The 17,806-nt window shown below is 47.6% G+C and overlaps 1 long non-coding RNA gene across 1 annotated transcript in view; it reads left to right on the top strand.

Annotated features, from left to right (window-relative positions):
- Positions 1 to 16,609, top strand: part of LOC311588555 — a 43,460-nt gene extending 26,851 nt beyond the window's left edge. The window contains exon 4 of the long non-coding RNA XR_014776254.1: positions 14,451 to 16,609. This is a non-coding gene — a long non-coding RNA (uncharacterized lncRNA). The remainder of the gene's footprint in view (positions 1 to 14,450) is intronic.
- The last annotated feature ends 1,197 nt before the right edge of the window (positions 16,610 to 17,806 follow it).

Genomic DNA, 17,806 nt, shown 5'->3' with positions numbered 1-17,806 from the left:
AACAGATGACTTTGGGCTCTGATCCTGATAAAGAGATCAAGGCAAACCCAGGAGCTTTTGGACTCTTAGGAGCGCTGTCATTTCTGATGCATCCTTGGGAACTCTTCCTAGCGCTGGCATTGGACCAAGCAATGAAAGTCGCATAGGTTAGCGATGAAGTGCCCCAGATAAAGGCCTCTCGTGTTCAAGCCACTGTGCCATATCAGGTGACCAGCTTTCTCTGTGTGGCCATCCTCCGACTTATCCCCTTTTATTCTTGGGCTTGGCTGAAACCAAGGACTGGCTTTGGGTTCACAAAGTGCAAAGCCAAGAATGGTGTGCATTCTGTTCATCAGATGACGTCACTGTAGCACGAGGAGGAAGGAAGAAAATGTCAAGTCACTGCTTTCTAACTCACAGAATCCAGCTGCGGACCAAGGTGAGCCCACCTTGATTTCCTGAAGACAGATTTAGGAAAGAAAAGGTGGGACATTTTACCATTACAAAATTCATGCCTGTGGGGAGTCTTAGGAATGGCTGCCTGGCAATACTGACACCACAAAATAAAGCCATACCTCCTTTTAGTGCCCAAAAGACAATGTCACCGTGGCCACAAACAAATGGCCTGTTTCAGTGTCCGTTCGTTAACTCAAAAACTAACCAAAGGGGAACCGGCACCTAGCCCTTCAGCTGCAGACACAACAGCAGGCTCTCCTCCTCCTCCTCCTCCTCCTCCTCTTCTTCCTCCTCACCACCACACAGACAGTCACTCACCCTGAAGCTTCACTGCTGATCCTGCCTGACCCCATCAGGGGACTTCCTCCCAGTGCCAGGGCAGAGCCATGTTGTTGCTAGGTGAACAAACTGTAGGGTGGCGTGCACTTGGGAAGCCTGAGAAGGGCCTTCAGATGCTGGGGGCGGGAGGGGGGCGGAGGTGGGGAAGTGCGGGGCGGGGGAGGGGTAGAGGAGGATGTTGGGCTGTGGGCCAGGGTGGTGAGCACCGAGGTAGAACACTTTAAAAAACAGTGGGATTGTCAGATGGAGTTTAAGAGATAAAGGAACAGAGAAGAATTTGAGAGCCTCACTCAGGCACAGAGCTAACACGGTGGGATGGCACAGCCACCCACTGCCATCACATTTCCAATTAGGAAGTGAGCTCCGTTCATTTTATTAGCCTGGCTGGATCCTGTAATTGTCACTTGCTGACCGTGAAGCTTAATTAGAAACCATGGAAGCTGTGTTCCCTTCAGGCTCGTTGAAGATTGTATTCACGTCTTAAATAATGACCATAGTCACTTGCTGGGCCAATAAGAAGACACAGATCTTTTTTTTTTTTTTTTTTTTTTTTGCTTTAGTTACTGTACAAAATAATGAGTTGAATCACAATATTTTAAAACATGTGTATCATTATTCAACCCTCTTCCTACCTCTCTCATTCCCTCCCCACCTTCTTTCTCTTTTTCCTTTCATGCTACATGACATATATATGTATAGTTAAATCTGTATTCCACAGAGAAGGGGGTATTTTGCTTTTCTTCTGTCCCCACTATTCTCTCAGTGCTCCCCCACAGCACAATCTCTCTTATGATGTTCCATGAGAGGAAATGTGATATTTCTCTTTCTGAATCTGCCTTGTTTCGCTTAATATGGTGATCTCTAGTTTCGCCCATTTCCCTGCAAATAACATTTCACTTTTTAAAAATAGACTAAAACTCCACTATTATCTGCCTTGCTTTCTTTACCCATTTATCCGTTGGTGGGCATGTAGGCCAGTTTCACAGCTTGGCTCTTGTGAAGAGTACAGAAATAAACACAAACAGGTGTCTCTGTGGTCTGCTGACTTAGAACCCGTCAGGTCAAACACTAAGGGGTGGCAGCACTAGGCTGGCCATGGGGTCAGATTTTTTTTTCTTTTCTATAGGCAATCTTCCTGATTATAATCTAAAGACATTATATATTAGTGACAAAACACTTGGCAGAGGCAATCAAGGCTTGTTTTAGCTCATTGTCTACAGTCCACCATGGCAGAGAAGGCTCCACAGCTGGAGCCTGAGGCAGATGGCCACACTGCGTCTGCCGACAGGAAGCCCTGAGTGGTGACTGCTGCTGCAATGCCCTCAGCCCCAGACTGCAGTGCGGTGCTGCCCACATGCGAGCTCTTCCCCCTCTTCTATTAGTTTGTCTAGAAACTTCCTCACAGACATGGCTAAAGCTTATTTCTATGGTGATCCTAAATCTCATTAAGCTGACAGTCAACATTAATCCTCACATGTTAAAATTTTTAAAAAGATAATAAAAGATGAGGGAAATCTTAGCTGTTTAAGAGGAAACGAATTTGTGTACTTTAGTATGCACACACACAATAATTACATTAAAATGTCATAAAAGAAAAGGTTTTAAGCAAACCAAAGGAAACTAGGAAGAAGTTTATAAAAGTGAAAGGTAACACTAATTATATATGAATCAGTTAAATTTCAATGTATTTATTTATTAAACTAAATAAACCCTAACACAAACTTAAAAGCTTTAAATAAACCTAAAATCTGGTTTATTGAAATAGCTCAAACAGTTCAAAGCTTGAATGAGTAAAAAACAAAAAACGACAACAACAACAAAACAAAAACAAAAACAAAAAACCAAGAACATAATGAAAGAAAACAGCCAGGATTGATGGTTCATGCCACTAATCCCAGCACTCAAGTGGCTGAGGCAGGGCTGCCTTATTTGAGGGCTAGCCTGAGCTACAGAGAGTCTGTCTGGATTCTTCTACCCCCACCCCCTATCACCAAAACAACAGCAGACTCACCGGTATGACTAAAATTCGAAACTTAAGGAGAAAAGGATGACTTCCCACACAGCACATATGACCAACTCTGACCCAAGAGGAAGACGGAGAGTCAGATATAGCAATGGCTTTGACAGGCAATGAAGACCGTGCAACGGGAAGAGGCCCCAGGTTTAGACCCACTCACAGGTTAGTGGCAGAGACACTCCCTTCACTGTTCTCACATCCCAGCCACAACACATGGTGTCACAGCAAAACAGAGTCATCTTCTCACCAAATCTGAATTCTTTTTACTGATTTTCTGTTTTTAAAACCCACCACAAACTAAATTATAAATGTACTGTCATACATAACTAGTACAAACATCTTAATACATTAAAATGTGATGAGCTCTGGTCAGCTAAATGGCTCAGTAGGCAAAGGCATTTGCTGCCAAGCCTGATGACCCGAGTCCCATCCTCAGTGAGAACCAACTCCTGCAAGCTGTCCTTAGCGCTCCCCCTTCCCCCTTGCTCCCTCTCTCTCTCCCTCTCTCCCTCTCTCTCTCTCTCTCTCTCTCTCTCTCTCTCTCTCTCTCTCTCTCTCTCTCTCTCTCTCTCTCTCTCTCACACACACACACACACACACACACACACACACACACACACGTCTCATATATCTTGACAGGGTCTCTATGTTGTCCTGGCAATCTTGATACTCACTATCTAGACCAGGCTGGTCTTGAACTCACAAAATCCACCTGCCTCTGCCTCCTGAGTGCTGGGATTAAAGGCGTGCACCACAACACCTGGACACTAGAAAATTTTTTATTGGTTAATTGACAGAAGCAGAGGGAATGCCAAAGGAGAAAAAGACTACAATGAAAGTACATTGATTTTAATAGAGAGCAAGTGTATAAATTTGTATAAATTTGATGGAGCAAGATAGGGAGGATTAAGCATGTCGTTTAATGATAACCATCAGAAGAACTCAATTAAGAGCATCATTGAAAAAGATGAAGGAGGAAGAGCGGGAAAAGGAGTGGGAAGTGAGGCAGGGATGCTGATGTCCTCACACGCGGAGACTCAGTAGATACCGAGACGGAGAAAGCATAAATCAAATATGTGAGGATGGCAGGTGACGGCGTAATAGTAATCACAAGAAGTCAAAGGTCAAGGAGTTCAAAGTTTAGAAAATTCAAATAGTTCAAAGAAATCATTTCCCAGAAGTGGGCACAGGACGTGTATTTTTCACCCTTGTGTTTTGTTTGCATTTTAAATATCAGTTACTAAAAAATAGTACTGGTCACTATAGCTGTTGCTCGAGTGTCTCCTAAGGGTCCATGGTGATCAAAGGCTTGGTCTACAGAGGGGCAGTACTGGCAGGTAGTGGGGTCTTTAAGAAGGTGAGCTTATGGGGGCTGTTAGGTGTTGGGCACATGAGATGTTCCTCACATGACCCCTGTGGTGGTTCTTGCTTTACCCCTTTCGAAGTCCTTGAGAGAGGAAGAGTTGTTACAGAAGAGCCAAACCTAGCTCATTCATACTCTCTGGCATCCTGTTTGAGATATGGCCACTTGCTCTTCCATGAACTCCCATCACGGGGGGCCCACTATCCACCTCGCTCACAAGAAACCAGAGAATGAATGGAGCTGTCCGTTTTGGAAGTGTGTGTGTGCGTGTGTGTGTGTGTGTGTGTGTGTGTGTATGTTTGTGTGTGTGTGTGTGTGTGTGTTTGTGTGTGTATGTTTGTGTGTGTATGTTTGTATGTGTGTGTGTTTGTGTGTGTATATGTGTGTGTGTTTGTGTGTGTGTGTGTTTGTGTGTGTATATGTGTGTGTGTTTATGTGTGTGTGTGTTTGTGTGTGTGTGTGTATGTTTGTGTGTGTGTTTGTGTGTGTGTGTGTGTGTGTGTGTGTGTGTGTGTGTGTTGCTGGAGATTAAACTCAGGACCTCTTGTGCGTATGTCTTGCCCCTGGACTGCATTCTCAGCTCGCTGCTGCATGTGTTTGGGGGACAGGGTTTGCTATATGCCTCAGGCTTTCTTTATATTCACTGTGTAGCCCAAACTGTTCTCAAAATTTTGACCTTCTTGCTTCTTCTACCTCTTTAATCTGGGATTATAGGTGTTAGCATACCTGTCCCCAGGCAGCCTAGCAACCTATGACCTGCCCACCATAGGTGTTCCAGCTCCCCAGGATGTAAAAAGGGCAAACCTATTCTTCTCTCTTCCTCTTACCTCTCTTGTTCCCTCTACCTGTCTGTTTGTCTGTCTGTTTGTCTGTCTGTCTGTCTGTCTCTCCATTAGGGCTCTCTTCCCCTTTCCTCTTCTCCCACACTCCTACAATAAACTTCTCCATATCATATCTGTTGCCTGCTATCTTATTTTTCATATTCAATAATAGGCATGAACAACCATTCTCAACCCCTCTTGGGCCTCTCACTTCTATAACTGTCTGCTAATAGACTTCTGTTTGTTCTTAAGCAGCTCATGACAGATATTTTGTTATAGTCACAAAAAGCTGAAGTGTCCGTATGGATAGATGCGCAGATGATAGATGAAGGAACACAATGTGATATTTTTGGAATAGGGAAAAGGGAAAGTGTTCCCTGATTATGGTGTGGCCAAGGGGAACATTTCACCTGGTAAGTTCTCCACTGTGATATAAAGCTGCCGTGACCTAGAAGCTTCATGTCGTCCGCTGGCTGGCTTTCATGATCCTCCCAGATGCTACTGGAGGTAAAAAGTTACCAGTGTCACGCTACTGTGACCTCTGAAAACGACAACAACTGACCTGGCAGACACGCCCACTGGTGCAATAGTGGCAGGAGTGTTGTAGTAGTGACCAACTACTTTCTGATTGGCTCTAAAGTCCATTCTCTGAGGTAGAACCCACTACACCTGGCACTGTTAGAGGGACCGAGAGCCTGTGGCTTCATAGCTCATAGGCCCTAGGGTGGAATCCAATGCTATGACTCTGCGAAATGGACATGGTATTTAGGTGACTCCTGATGATTTACCGATATACCCACAGTTCAGAGCATCTCTCAACCCTCATCAAAGAAGCTTCTATTTGTAGTAGATGGCAGTTAACACAGAGGCCCTCAACTGACCAACATGCCGAGAACAGGAGGCTATGGAGTGCCCAATGTTGAATGGGACATACTTATCACAACCCTCCTCTCAAGACTGAAAGATCTTCGTGGAAGAAGTAGAAAGGCTATGGAAGCCAGAGGTCATATTGCATTGCAGAAAGGAAGCAGCCAATAGGCAGGAAGTAGGCATCAGGTGTTGTGTCTCAAGGTCCACCCACTGACTTCCTCCACTGAGGCTCTACTTCCTACGGGTGCACTTACATTCCAAAAACAGTACCACTAGCTGGGACCAGAGTTCAAACATATGTGTGGTAGTTTGACTGAGCTGTCCCTTACATTTTCTGGCATTTGAGCATGTGGTCCCCAGTCAGTGAGGTTGTTTGGGAAGGCTTAGGAGGTGTGCCTTTGTTGGAGGAAGTGTGTCACTGGGGGAGGACTTTGACGTTGCAAAGGTCTCCCATCAGGTCCAGCTCACTCCGCTTCCTGCTCGCAGTTTGAGATGGGAGCTCGTGGTCTGTGCCCATCACCATGCCTGACTCCTCCTTCCTTCAGAGTCCTGGTGATGGATTCTTATTCCTCCGGAGCTCTAAGGCCAAAACGAACCCTTCCCACTGATAGCTGCCTTTGTCGTGGTGTTTTATCACAGCAATAAAAAAACTAACTGGCACAACTTGAGTTTATGGGGGGGGTACTTCATATTCAAACGACCACGGCAGTGACGCCTGATTTGACCTTAAGCTACACGGAGAGACTGACCAGTGGTCAAGCCTGATGTCTGCTAGTGCAGCAGTCCCCGGATGTAGTTTAGGGGAACAGCAGGTGATTTAGCAAGTAACCATCATTGTACCCGAGGGGCGTCGGGCTGGAGTTCCAGAAGGCCTCTTTGACCACAGGCAAGCAGACATCTCACCTACAGCAAGGTTTCCACAGGCAGCAGAAACTCATACACACATCCAGCCACAGCCACGATTAATACAGTAAGGATGGACCACACCAAGTCACGAGGCTGCCCTACGGTGGTGTGGCTGCGTGGTCTAATTTGCTTTCATAACCGCGCCACCTTCACTTTATGGAGGTGGGAGACATTTTTTAAAAAGCCCTCTTCCAATAGAAACACAACGTGAAATTCATTTTCCACGCCACTCTTTCTTTTCAAACACAGAGCTGTTATACATTACTCTTTTATGTTACTTTGATTTATTGGAAATTAAATTTTGTCTCATTCATTTTTCTCTCCTAACTGTATAGCATTAGGTCCCTCATCAAGATTAAGGTAATATACAATAGTATAGTCGCAGAATTTCTGTACCGCCCCATCCTTCCCCTGGGCTCTGAATAAATTGCTTTCAAATCTCATCTTCATTATTCACCAGCCATGACAAGTTGTGTTATTTAACAGCCTATGTCTCATTTTCCAGATCTAAAAGACAGAAGTACTTTTATTGATTCTTAAGGTTGCTATGAGGACTAATTGAGATAATTGTGTGAAAGCCCTAGGAACATAGTACATGCTCCATAAACACTGGTGCACAGACAAAAGGTGACAGTCAATCGTGTCTTGCTGGTCAGACCGCATCCCTCACCCCTGGGTTCAGAGGAACTGGGGGGAAGTGTCTAGCTAGTTATTGAGGCTGCACATACTATATTTTTTCGGACCATAAAATGCATGCCCCCCCAAAAAAAGGTGGGGGGAAGTCATGGTGCACCTTATGGTCCAAATGCTGTCCATCCGGCATCAACAAAGAGGTCACTTACTGATGTTTTCAGTGTGCCAGAGGAGGAACGCACGCAGGGTTCAGTGTGTTGGTGAGAACAGGAAGAGGCGTGGGCGAGATCACACAGAGCTTGGTCCCCACCCCCCACCCCACCCCCCCCCACCCCTCCACCCCCACCACTCCCCCATCGTGCTGAGCTGAGCTGAACTACACTGATCTTAGCCTGCCAGGTAAGCAGGTACATGGCAGCTTGCTGCAGGGAGTTGGGTAAGGCGAGTGCAGTAAAATATGTACCAATAAGGAAGGAAGCTCCAGCTACTGTTTGTCCATCCTTGACTCCACTGGGGCCACATTTTGGGGTTTCCAGAAAACTAGAAAAGTGTTTGAGTCTCTCTAAGTCTTTCTTCCTATTGAGTTAACACTGTTTAATATTACTGTATTTTGTTCTATTCTAATAAATACTTTATTATACCAGTACTAATTTGGTTCAGAATTTTTTTTTGTTGTTTTACTGCTCTAAAAACTGGGTGCATCTTATGGTCAGGTGTGTCTTACGGTCTGAAAAATACAGTATTTAAAGTGTCCCCTTTGGGGCTGGAGAGATGGCTCAGTGGTTAAGAGTGCTGCCTGCTCTTCCAAAGGTCTTGAGTTCAATTCCCAGCAACCACATGGTGGCTCACAACCATCTGTAATGTGATCTGGCCTACAGGTGTACATGCAGGAAGAACACTCAATACATAACAATAATAAATAAATATTTTTAAGTGTCCCCTTTAACAAGGCTTGCCATATGCAATTTATACACCATATAATCAGATGGCATATTTAGCACCCTCAGGGTTTTCTTGTTTCCTCCTGCCTACCGGTCGCTCCACCTTCATCCTCCTGTCCCCAGACAGCCATAGGCTGCCTTCAGAGACTGCATAGGGTTTCTCACTACTGTGAAGAGTTACTGTGTAGCACATCCTTAACAGCAGAGTCACTTTGAAATGTGTTCTCCCAGTCTGTGGCTTTAATCTGGGTTTGTCTCTTTTCTTCTGATGGAACAGGGTGTGTGGGATATAGAAATGTCACTGAGGTAAGACGCTTTTCTCTCAGAGGTCATAATATTGACATGACACAGACCTTGGCCACTTGGTTAAGGCGGTACCAGCAAGATCTCTCACGGAAAGTTTACTTTTAATTAAGTTGTTTTAGATTTATCAATTTTACTTGTGTGTGTGTGTGTGTGTGTGTGTGTGTGTGTGTGTGTGTGTGTGTGTTTTGCCTGTGTGTACAGTTCATACTGTGTGTTCGCTCTGGTGCCTGTGGAGGTAAGAAGAGGGCATTGGGTTCCTTGGAATTGAGGTTAATATGATTGTGAGCCACCAGATGCTGGGGACTGAACCCCGAACCCCCTACAAGGGCAACATGTGCTCTTAACCACCTGCCCCTGAAAAGTTAAAACAATTTTTTTCTTTTTTCAGTATTTTTGAGACAGGGTTTCTCTGTGAAACAGCCCTGACTGTCCTAGACTCACTATGCCTGGCTGAAAAGTGAAATTTTTTTTTCCTTTGGTTTTTCAAGACAGGATTTCACTATGTAACCCTGGCTGTCCTGGACTCGCTTTGCAGACCAGGCTGGCCTCGAACTCACAGGGATCCACCTGCTTCTGCCTCCCGAGTTCTGGGATTAAAAGTGTGCACCACCACACCTGGCTCAGAAGTTAAAATGTTAAAAAGAGTTTTTATGCACATACATGGGTGTGTGTGTGTGTGTGTGTGTGTGTGTGTGGATATGTGTGTGTGTGTGTGTGTGTGTGTGTATATGCATGTGTGTGTGTATGTATATGGATCTGTGTGTGTGTGTAGGTATATGGATGTATATGTATATGGATGTGTGTGTGTGTGTGTGTGTGTGTGTGTGTGTGTGTAGATGTGTGGATGGAGGCCAGAAGAGGCCATCAGATCCCTCAGAGCTGGAGTCTCTGGTGCTTGTGGCTTGTGATGAGAGCTGGGATCTGAGCTTGGGCCTCATCTCTGAGCAGCAAGCACTCCTAACCATGGAGCCACCAGCTTGAAAAGCTTCTTTTAAAAAAAAAAAAAAAACCTCTTTTCTATCCTCTATGCTTTGGAAGTTGGTAGGCCCAGCCAGTACTCGAGGGGAAAGAAGGAACCAAACTCTCTCCCACGAGGAGGAAGAGTTCTCAGCAGGCAGCCTGCGGACAGCTGGAGAGCCACCTGCGGAAGAGTGAAATGGAGCCCTTGACTCTAACCGTCTACAAAAGGCTCCGTGGCGGGAGGAAGCATGGCGGGGTGAACAGCAGCCACAAAGGCAACATGACTAGACTGTGTGGGTTAAGGGAGAGGATGGCTCGGGGTCTAGACACCCTGACGGGTTGTAGGTGACACTTAGGGGAGGGGGGAATGCTGTTGAAGGGCCAAAGCAAGCCTTGCTACTGGAACTCACTGGAACTCAGACGCTGGTCCCGTTACCTCTTACCTGTTTGACCTAGGCACTCAACTTCTCTGATTTTTCCTCATGCGAAAAATATTATATATAGTGATACTTAGTTTATTGCAAAGATTAAACAGACACTCGTAAACTGTCTTTCACGGGCAGATGTGTGTGGACACCTGGTCCCCCATTTCTATCCAGGTTGTGGAACCTTTAGGGCATGGGATCTCATTGGAGGAGGTAGATCACTGGGGTGTGGGGGAGCATGAGGATTAATAGCCCAGAACCACTTCTTGTCACTTCTGCTTTCTGACAGGTGCCATAATGTCACCAGCTCCTTTGTGCTCTTGCTAACATGCTTTCCTTCTCATGACATCTGGATCCCTTCTTATGCCAAACAAGCCCTCCCTTCCTGAAGTGGCTTCTTGTCAGATATGTTAGTAGTGGCAACAAAAAAAGTAAACACACGTGTGAAGAACCAGCCAACAGGCTAGGCAGGCATTATCTAGACTACGGAAATGTAGTCTAGTTTCAGTGTCTCACAGTTTTGGCTATGATTAACGTGAGCTACTATTAACCTTATCTCGATATTTAACCTTGCCAGTGCCACTGAGTGAAGATGTCATAAGATGTCTAAAGAGTCCACGTGGGAAGGAGAGTGTGGAGGGGCAGGGCGGGGTCTCCCTAGCTTTTGAATTGATGGGGATTTTGATACCAAAGTTATCAGGATCCAAGGCTGTACTCCGGGGAATGCTCAATGACTGCTTAGCCCAAGGTCTGCCTGTAGCACTGCTGGGCAGGCTCTGGGAAGGGGCCACGGAAACCCTGGCTTCATAGAACGAAGCCTTAGCCACCCTCACAATCAGCAGCAGAGTACGAATGATGCTGTGGCCTGATCCCCACCTCTGAACTTTAGATCCTGTTCTCTCAACACACCTGGCAGCAGCTGCCCTCCCATTTGCTGGAGGGGAGGAGCCCAGATCTGCTCTGGTACCAGGCTTTGTTTTGTTTGATAATGGCATATCAAGCTGTCATCTGGAGCTTAGCAAAGGATATGAACAAACTCATAAATTATCTAGTATTCACGAGCAACTTTGATACTGCTATCAGGAGTCTCTTTAAGTCTCTTTATGCTCGAAGGAGCATGTGGTATTTTGCAAAAGCAAGCAGCGAGGGAAAGATTTTTAATGAGCCTAGGATGCTCGAGTGACTGCAAAAGACAGCTGGTAGATCCCAGGAGTGACTCAAGGAGGGACATGGATGGACGAAAGCAGGCAGAACACCTGCTAGGAAGCCATTCACAGAGCAGGAGTGAAGCCTGGGATTACTTCACACCTACAAGAGGCTTCCTGTAACAGCAGTGGCTTTTGTTTGATTTGCTTTGTTTATTCACATCGCTTGTGTGTGGTGTGGGGGGGGGGAATGCCCAGTGTGTGTGTGTGTGGGTATCCATGGAGACTAGAAGCTGGAGTTGCAGATGGTCGTGAGCCACCTGGCAAGGACACCTGGGACTGACCTCTGTGCCTCTGCATGAGCAGCAAGAATTCTAAACCAATGAGCTGTGTCCCTTGTTTTGTGTTTTGAGAACTTGGTCTCATTCTGTAGCTCAGACTTCCCTAATAACTCACTATGTAGCCCAGGCTAGCCCTAAACTCATGAAACCTCTTCTGCCTCAAGGATCATCAGTATGAGTCATTATGTCCAGCTCATAGTGGGGCTTGACGGGAAACTGAGGGAGCTCTGCCTTTATTCACTTATGTTTATATGTGAGTGTATGTGCACATATGTGTGGAGGTGCCTAATGAGGCCAGAAGAAGGCATCAGGTACCTTGGAGTTACAAGTGTGAGCTGTCAGACACAGGTACTGGGATTTGAACTCCAGTCCTCACGATTGAGTGCTGAGTGTTCTTAGCCACTGAGCCATCTCTGCAGCCCCAATTCCTGACATTTATGCTCATAACAGCGTGTGGGTCCATCTCCTGTTTTGTTTCTTCCTCATGGCTTGTTCTAACTACAAGGTCAAGCCTGCCTCACGTCTTTCTACTCCTTTGTCATCGCAAGGTGACAAGTGCCATTCAAAACACACAGGGAGAAGAGTACATATGAGGCGTGGTCCCCTCCCTCACAGTAGCTCATGGACTAAGGCTGGAAATAGATACAAAAACTTTAATCTCCAGTTTCTCTGTGTAGGTCCTGCCCTGCCCTGGGAGTTTGTCTAATGAACTCTAGTGTACTCAACAAACCCAGGCCCAAGAAGTCCTCAAGCCAGCTCCTGCTGCCAGGAAGTGCCTCGCGCTTAGCTTTCTAGTCAGGGGGCTTTGGGACTGCAGCCCCTAGCCTGTCCACTGCCGCATGGTACTTACGGATGTGCTACGGGTATCTGATGAGACAAAAAGCTTTCTCCAACTCTGCACTGTTCTTTCTAATTGAAAAATAAAATCACTCATTACATCTCAACTGCTATCCCATCCTGTGCATCCTCCCATTCCTCCCTCCCTCCCGCTTTCACCCCATTCCCCTTCCCTATCTGCACGGTTTTGAGATAAGAAGGCTTCACACAGGCAATTGTTTGGGACTCTGCCTCTAACCATCGGAGAAGAGGGGACATTGTAGGAAGGAGGAACAAGCTGCAGTCACTCAGTTTCTTTTTATATCCTCGAGTCTGATTTAGAAAATTTATCCAAGACCCTGTGCAGCAACCTTTAGTGACAGCTATGGGGAGAGGGGTGCAGGATGTCAGGCAGTGTCCACCCATGGCTTGTAAGAACTCACAGAGAAAGGTGGATATCACAGTAGCTGGCAATGCTCCCACATTCCCCACAAGTCTTCGCCTTTGTCATCAGCCCAGTTCCTCAGTGAAGCGTTTGGCAACTCTGCAGTTTCCAAGGGAAGTCTCTTCAGCGTCCCACTCCCTTCCCCCCAAACCCTGAGGCTGGTAGTAATTGGACCTTGAAGTTTTCGGAGTGGAGAAGGTTCTCCCACCTGGCTGTGCTGGGCAGGAGCTGGGGGAGGTGGGACTGTGGGTGGCGTAGGTAGCCCTCAGCCAGATCCTGCCTCTTTTGTGCCTGTTGCTTAGTGACAAGGAGAGGCAGAGGCCCCTGATCTGCTTCGCTATTGGTCTGGTGGTGGTGTTGACAGTGGACACAGTCCCTAGCTCTGGGCTCTGCAAGAGCTTGAAACCCAAGCTCCAGTCTCCTGAAAATGCATCTCCTTAACTCTTTATGTCCCCTGGAAAGTGCAGGTGAGACTGCCAGGGCCCAGGAGCCAGCTGCCAGCTCCTATGACAAGGCTGGTTTCTGCTTCACCTAATGTAGCCAAGCCAGAGTCTCTTCTGCCTGGTTGCTGTGGCAAGAACAGCTTTCTTCTCACCTCGCTTCTCGGGTTTTCCTGTAAGGCAGCTTCCACAAACGTGTTGTAGGGTAGGTCCCCAGAGCCAAGCCGGGCCAGGCTGTCGGTGTCAGTAAGAGATGGTTTGTTTTAGCACTGTTCAACGAGGACTGGAAGTCTTTGGGGGTGGCCAGGAACCTGGCAGCCAGGACCCTCACTTTTCTGGAATGGAACTGGGGTCTGGTAAGGAATAGAAAGACGCAGAAGGCTCAGGTGGCTATAGGGATGTGACAAGGGTGAGAATTAAGACATGGGAGGGGTCTGAGTGCGTGCAAGGCGGCACCTGTGGGATTCTTCAGTGACTCCATGGCACTCAGGAGCACGAAGGTCCTTATGAGGGTCGGTTCTCTGGTTGGTGAGGGGCATCTGAGCTCCTCAGGCAGTCTCCTGCACCCTCTCCACCTCCTGCCTGCCTATCTTCTGCCTCATGCATTCTGAAGAGACAAGAGTCAGCTGTGGATGAGGCTAAGAGCAAGGCAGGCCAGGGCAGCTGTGGTGAGGGCTGGAAGATGCTAGAAGATCCTGGCTGGATCATCTGAGTGCTCCGTTCTGTGTTTCTAACCCTGGTGCCACGTATAAAAAGCTGCAGGCCCCAGCTCCAGACAAAGTCCCACAGCTCGTACCTCGCCTTATACCCTCTCACCTGCCACTGGTAACAAAGTCACTTGCCTCACAGCAGGAAAAGCGGAGATCGTGCAAAGGTCTTCAGTTGAGTCAGGGATGAGATACTCTTGAGAAATGTCTCCGTGCCTTCTGATGAGCCTGGCAGCCACTTGCCCAAGCTCTGGCTCACTCAGAGAGAGCATACCTCAAGAGGATCTCAACGTAGGTGACGTACCTTGGGCGCTTGAGCAATTTCTTCAGGATTAACTGATCTATGTCTACACCCGCCAGCCCTTTACACAAATAGGGTTTGCGGTGGGCCAGAAGCTCCAGGGGTTCATGATAGGAATGGGGGGTGGACGGTGAGGGGGTGGGGGCAGGAGCAGGTTTCTTATTGTCTTGGTCTGAAGGGCACCTCTGAGTGGGAAGGCTTCCTCTCCAACACTTGATTATCTGACCTCTTGTTCTTAGGTCATCTTCCTGTCACAGCTGCTGTTCCTCAGAAGACAATGCAACTCTTACTTTTGTTTGCCTCTACAATCTGAGGAAAACTGCAAAATGTCTCCTGAGAATATGACAGTATTTTGGTGCCATTGGGCTTCTTCATCCCTTTGAGACTATAAGAATCCACTGAAAATGCTGGCTACGAGTAGAGTTCGGTTCTGGTTTTGTGCCTATTTCCAGAAAGAAGAGACTAATGCCATGCGTCAAGACATTACATGGGACATGTTTGGCTTTGTTTGTAGAAATATTAGAAAAAGCAAGAAGAGTTGAGATAAATATAGTAAGATCCATTCCAGTGCAGCGAAAAAAAGAAAAAAACAAAATACAAAACAAACAACAAAACCGCCCCCCCCAATACGAACTCATCTAACTATATCTATAACCACCTTATTTCCAAATAAAGTCACATTCTGCAGTATTGGGGGTCAGAGCTTCAGCACAGGAATTTGGGGGGTGGGGAGGCAGAAGCATAACAGGAGACCTTCCCAGGAGCTGGTGAAATGGTTGCTGTTGCCAGGAATCAGTATGGCCAAGGACCAACCTTGTCCGTCTGACCAAATTTCTTACTGTCACAGGGCCACAGATGAGTGACCAAGTCCCCTGGAATGTGTCTTCTAACAGCCACACCCCAAATCCAGGGGTGCTTGTTGCTTCGTCATGAGGCTCAGCTTCTCATTGGTTCCAGAGTCCCTGAGATCCACATGGGAGCTAACGTGGAGATGACACTCACCCCAAGTGGATCCGTTTGGCCTGATGGTGAAGGACTGCTGTTGTTACCAGAATGGCAACTTTGTGCGTCAGCTTTCTGTCACTGTGACAAAGTTCCCGAGGAAATCAACTTGAGAGGGTTATTTATTTGGCCCAGTTTCAAGGACTCAGCCCAAGGGCAGCTGGCTCCATTGTTGTCAGGCCTGTGGTGAGGCAGACGTGGGAGTGTGTGCTGGAGGAGGCGAGGCAGCTTACCTCACAGGTGGTCAGAATGTCACAAGAGCAAGGACACGATATGGTCCCCACAGCGCACACCGCCAAGGACCTCTTTCAGCGAGGCCCCGCCTCATCACTTCCCATCATGCCCCATACCCCATCAAATGCAAAAATCCTCTCTCAGTGGATCGCTTCATTGTTGAGGTCTGAACCCTCCTGATCCTCTCACTTCCTCAGAGCCCCACCTCTGAGCATGGATGGCTGCCCTGGGCACCAGCCTTCCACACAGGAGCCTGAGCGGGGATGTTCCAGACACAGGCTCTAACAGCCACCCTCCTACACCCACTAACGCCGCTCTCGGACTCATTCGTAACTAAGTCCCTAAACCTAGGCAAAACGATCTTCAATTTCCCTCACGTCACTGGACCTCCACTTCCGCCTGGTTCCCAAGCTTCGCCTGCTCCTCTTCCCACACCTCTGTCTCGCCAGGAATAACAGTGCAAAGGAGTGTGGGTGGCAGGGTCCCAGCACTGAAGCTCGGGCCTCCATTTCCCTCCATTGTTCACTGAGGCACTCGGCTGTCCTCAGGGCAGTTTTTCCAGATTTAAAAAAAAGAAAAAAAAAAAGGGCCTGGTTGGCTGCCAGTGACGGGCAGGTTCACAGCCCCGGCCTCCAGATGGGCACGCAGCGATTCCAACTCAGATGTGCTCTATCTCCCATGCTTATCACTCGTCTTCAGCTGCCAAGAGACGGACAAAGGGGCAGAGAGGCAGGGCAGACGGCTGAGCCAAGCCTGGGGTAGTCCCGGGGGACGTCAGAGGCTTCCAAACAGCCGAGCATGGCAGCCTCACCAAGCCTCTCACGACAGGGATTTCATTTCGGCCTCTGCTGCTCCAGGCCTTTCTGTTTTAAAGCAGCAGGGGCTCCGGGGCTCCCTGGAGGAATATGACATCCTTAGGGCTCTAACAGTAACAACAAGTCTGCTCTTCTTCAGTCCCGGAATGTCAGAGAGACTCAAAGCATCCCAGGAGCTACGGCTCTGAAGGACCTGCCAGAGCCCTGTTCCCACTTTCATCAGCCTCACTCAGTTTTGAAAGTAACCTCGCAGTAAAGCCACAGAGAGATGAATAAGTCCAGATTGTTCTTATACCAGTTCCTGAGTTGACATCTGTATTATAGTTACATTGCCACAGGACAATTGAGTGAGGACTTTTTTTTTTCAACTTCTTATGAATTTATAATTTCTTGGTTGTTTTTGTTTGTTTGTTTTGTTTTTACTGTCTTGGGTGGACAAGATAGCTCAGCCAGTTAAGGAGCTTGCCACCTGCCAGGCCCTAAGGAGACTCCAATTCCCTAACCACCCCCCCCCCCAAAAAAAAGGCAGTCCAACTATCCAGAAGTGAGCTCGGCCTGGACTAGAGGAGCCTTTCTGGCAGGTAGATAAAAGCCAGCCTTCCTCAGGAACTTGTGAAGCTGGCTCCCAAGGTTATCAAATACAAAAAGAAACAGGCTCCTATCTGCCAAAAGAAGCCATTTTCCCCTACCTCTGGCAGAAGTGCAATTAGGGCTGCACAGCCATCAGTGGTGCCTGTTAGCATATCAAAGCACATGCTGGCCTCCAGGCTCCCTCAGGGTCATAAGTGCCTGCTACACAGTTCAGAGTCCACACTAGCACCCCAGCTCTGCTTACCCCCTCCCCTGCCTTGAACTCCCTCCAGCTCTGGGCTCTCCACACCCCCCAGCTCCTCCTCCTCCTATAACCCGGCTATCCTCCACATTCTCTGCCCTTGCTTCTCTCACTGTGCTTTCTCTACCCTCTCTCCCATGCTACTCTCCCGTCCCTTGCAGAGAGCTCTGGCCACGTCCAGTCTGCAGGCCATGCTCAGTCTACTTTCTCTGCTCTGGACTCTTCCAGATGCCTCTGGCTGTTCTCTCTCTCAGATCTACAATAAAAAAACATAACCATACCATGGAACAGTCATGTCAGAAGTTTCTTTACTGTGCCCCCTTGCATACATCTGGCGCCAAAACCATCGCATACACACAAAGCCTGACAGCCTGAAATTTGATTCTTAGACCTCTGACCTCCAACACACACACACACACACACACACACACACACACCCCACACACAATTTAAGTGTGCCAATATGTCTTGGAAAAAATAATTACAGGCTTTGGGCTGTTGTAAGTACCAGGGCAGGAGAGGATACAGCCCTAAAGAAACACTTGCACACCCCACTTCAGCTATTGAAACCTCAGACCCCAAAGAACGAAAACTTTCCCAGGACTCTCAGTTCCTGAGAAGGAAGCCTGATGCCAGCCCAAGGAGGACCTTGCCTCCTGGAAAGAGGTTTTACACACTTCTGCCCACTTATTAGACCACCTTGCAGGACAGA

This window comes from Acomys minous (genome assembly GCF_964271855.1).
Source record: "Acomys minous genome assembly, chromosome: 2".
NCBI lineage: Eukaryota > Metazoa > Chordata > Mammalia > Rodentia > Muridae > Acomys > Acomys minous.
This window is presented reverse-complemented; position numbering and strand designations above follow the sequence as displayed.